The following is a 3728-nucleotide window of genomic DNA, read 5'->3' as shown; positions in this document are numbered from 1 at the left end:
CCAGAGATATTTAATAGAAAGAAAGTGACGACGAAACTTTACATTGCACGTTACCATAGAAACGGACTAGCCTAGCTGCTACTACTACTACCCATAATGCAGCCCCTGAATTGGGACACAGTTATGGATGATGCTACAATATGCGGATAACAGGATTTTTTTCTATTTAGAGCATTTCAAAATCGTTACAAAAGTCAGTCATATATGGGCAATTTCAATGGGCCATTACTTTGGAAAGTAAAATCAGACTGACTTGATATTGACATGGTATCACTGTGGGGCTTTATACTGTAAATACAGAGTGAAATTATCCTGTGGAAACGGAATTTTCCATTTTAGAGCATTTTGAAATCACTGAAAGTTAGGTCAATTATGGACAATTTGAAAAGTGCTTTTATTTGAAGGCATAATCAGAATGACTTGATATTGATATGGTATCACTGTGGGTGTATACTGTTGATCTAAGGAGAATTACCCTGTGGAAACAGGAATTTTCCATTTTAGAGCATTTTGAAATCACTGAAAGTAGGTCAATTATGGACAATTTGAAAAGGCTTTTATTTTTGAAGGCAAAATCAGAATGACTTGATATTGATATGGTATCACTGTGGGGTCTGTATACTGTTGATCTAAAGTGGAATTACCCTGTGGAAACAAGAATTTTTCATTTTAGAGCATTTTGAATCGTTAGAAGATTAAGTCAAATATCGGCAATTTCAAAGGGCCATTACTATGAAAGGCAAAATCAGACTGACTTGATATTGATATGGTATCACTGTGAAAAAGACTGTGGTTGGAAAGTGTTGATATAAAGTTCAAATAGTATTTGGAAATACGACTTTTGCTTTTAAGAGCATTATTAAGTCATTGAAAGAGTAGTTCAAAAATGAAGATTCACAGGGCTTTTACTTTGAAATCCAAAATAAGATGGCCTTGATAGTGACAGGGCACAATTAGGGTACAAGGCTGTGTCATATAGATCTAACATTAGAGTTTGTAAAAAAATAAAAAAAAGCCTAAATTATATGTTATTATGTTCTTAACATATCTGTTAATTCACTCGAAGTTGGCTTTTATTTTGAAATCCGGTTTCCACATCCATTCCCGTAATACTTTGAATACACAGGGAACGTAAAACAAACTGGAGGCTGGCTTGACTGCAAGTCTCGAATTGGAGGCTGGCTTGACACAGTGAGCCGAGCGCATCCAAAACTAACAGGAGTGGTGAATGAATCTATAAATGTGTTTTACGTGTGAAATGAAAATAATAAACCTAACAAAGGATTATGTACGTTAAATCTGCGCACTTTCAGATCGTGAATCAGTTTGGAAAACACTGTGTGATGGCCACAACATGAAGCGATTTTATTGTTGAATTATCAGTGATACTTTCACGTGTTTTTGTTGAGAAATGTTAACGATGTCATTAAAAGAAAGCATTAAATTAGGGAGAAAAACCCGTTCGCGGAGAGGGTCCCCGGTTCTCCAGTTAGATTGTGCTTCACGGCGTCATGTTTCGCCGTGACGGGGTTATTATTGGAGTAAATGGATGGCTGGAGCCTCTGCTCGAAGCGTCTCTGATCGCGCGAGCGGGTTCATATTGGAATGAATTGACAACCCACAGCGTCACATAAAAACGTGGAAGGATACCTTAGCGTCAGCATGAGAAGTTAAGGGACGTGACAAATCATCATTATTTTACGTGTCGGGAGTGAGAACGGGTTGCCATTTCACAAGCCTCGCACTTCCGGCCTTAGCGGTCTTTGAGTACGCGGCCCTTGAGGACTTTAAGGCTGCAGACCCTGAATTGGGATACAGCCCATATGTGATAGACAACAGGAAATTCGCATGATCTGAGCATGCGCAGAATGATCCATAGGTCATCTTTGTCTTCTCAAATTCGATTCCACTATGTGCCGAATATGACGTCACAGTGCCATCATAGTGATAGACAACAGGAAATTCGCATGATCTGAGCATGCGCAGAATGATCCATAGCGCTCCTTTGATCTTCTCAAACGATCACTGTGACGAATATGACGTCACAGTGTCCATAGTCTATAAATAAGAGCTCGTTTAACACAGTTTACTTTGGAGCATTTTCAGAAACCAGGAACCTTTCAAAAAGCTAATACACCGTGACACTGTGCGGTCAATTTAAAAAAAAAATGGCAGAGGAAAGGTTAAATAATTTACGCTCTGTACCAAACATTGATCAGCATTTTAACAGACTGAGAGGTACAATGCAGACGTTGATTACAAGGGCTCAGATAAAGGAAGAGGGTCACCTTAAGGCGATAAGGAGCCTTCGTGCTGAGGTGTGCGAGGTCCAAAGTAAGGTAGATAAACTCATGCAGGAGAACGCACAGCTTAGAAAAGACAATGCAGAACTCAAGAAAACTGTGGAGACCCATACTTGGTGGTGTAAAGTAGGTTTGGGTGTTGCCACAGTGGCCATTGTTGTTCCTGCAGCTTGCTGGGCCATCTCAAACCTTTTTGGCTGAGTGAATGTCCCGCTCTGTGGGGTCATGATTATTATCAGGGGTGCACATAAGTGGTCCGCATGCGCTGTCAAAATAAAAGACGCGCACCAGATAAGAATTTGCAATGCGTGTTTGCGTACATAAGATTTTCTGGAGGAGGAGTTTGTTTAGATCTCAAGATCGCATGTGCACCTGCGGACCACTTATGTGCACCCCTGATAATAATTTGATCTTATAAAATTTTTATAAAACTTTCTTATAAATACGCTGTGCTCTCCTTATGTTTGATTTTATTTTGCCCCTCACCCCCAACCAGTCATGGCAGAAGACCACCCCTCCCTGAGCCTGGTTCTGCCTGAGGTTTCTTCCTGTTAAAAGGGAGTTTTTCCTCTCCACCGTTGCCAGAGTGCTTGCTCATAGGGGATCATTTGATTGTTGGGGCTGAATTTTTGGATTTCATTTAATTGGCTTGAACTGAAAAACCTAAAAATTCATGTGAGGGTTCACATAGTGGAGAGCACTACATTTGTTAACTGCACTTTGTTTATTTGTAGATTTTGTAGTTCTTCCTACTACAAAAACTACAAATGAAAACAAGGCAGTTAGCAGCAAATGAAAATAGCAAGGCAAGGCAAATTTATTTGTATAGCACAATTCAACAACAAGGTGATTCAAAGTGCTTTACAGAGACATTAGAAACAAAAACAAATAAAAAGCATGATTTAAAATTGATTAAAACAAACAAACTAACTAAACACACACATTTCACACCTGTTCGCGCGATCTGAACCCTTATCGTAAGGGGAGCTACCAGTCCTTCTGTGGACGAGCTACTTTCTATTTTAAATTCCCTGAATTTAAAATACTCTCTAGACCCAGTCTAGACCCAGTTGGGGAGCTACCCAGAGCTCTAATCCCACACCTGTTCGCGCGATCTGAACCCTTATCGTAAGGGGAGCTACCAGTCCTTCTGTGGACGAGCTACTTTCTATTTTAAATTCCCGAAATAAAACACATTTAAAAATAAAACGCATTTAAAAAAAAATCTGCTACTGTTCTGTGTGTTTACTTCAATGAACATTTGTATGTTTTTGTGTTAGAAGATTATAGATTGTCCAAATATGTGAGAGTTTTTAAATCAGCACTGCATGAGATTAACTGTGACACAGACGGCTGTCGGCCTGGCGAGGGAGAGCTCCACTTCAGCCTCCAAACTGGAGCCAGTGTGTTACTCACAGAATCACA

This window comes from Haplochromis burtoni, unplaced genomic scaffold (genome assembly GCF_018398535.1).
Source record: "Haplochromis burtoni strain Fernald_Lab_line unplaced genomic scaffold, NCSU_Asbu1 Contig_179, whole genome shotgun sequence".
In the NCBI taxonomy this organism is placed as follows: Eukaryota; Metazoa; Chordata; class Actinopteri; order Cichliformes; family Cichlidae; genus Haplochromis; species Haplochromis burtoni.
Note: the sequence above shows the minus strand (reverse complement) of the source record.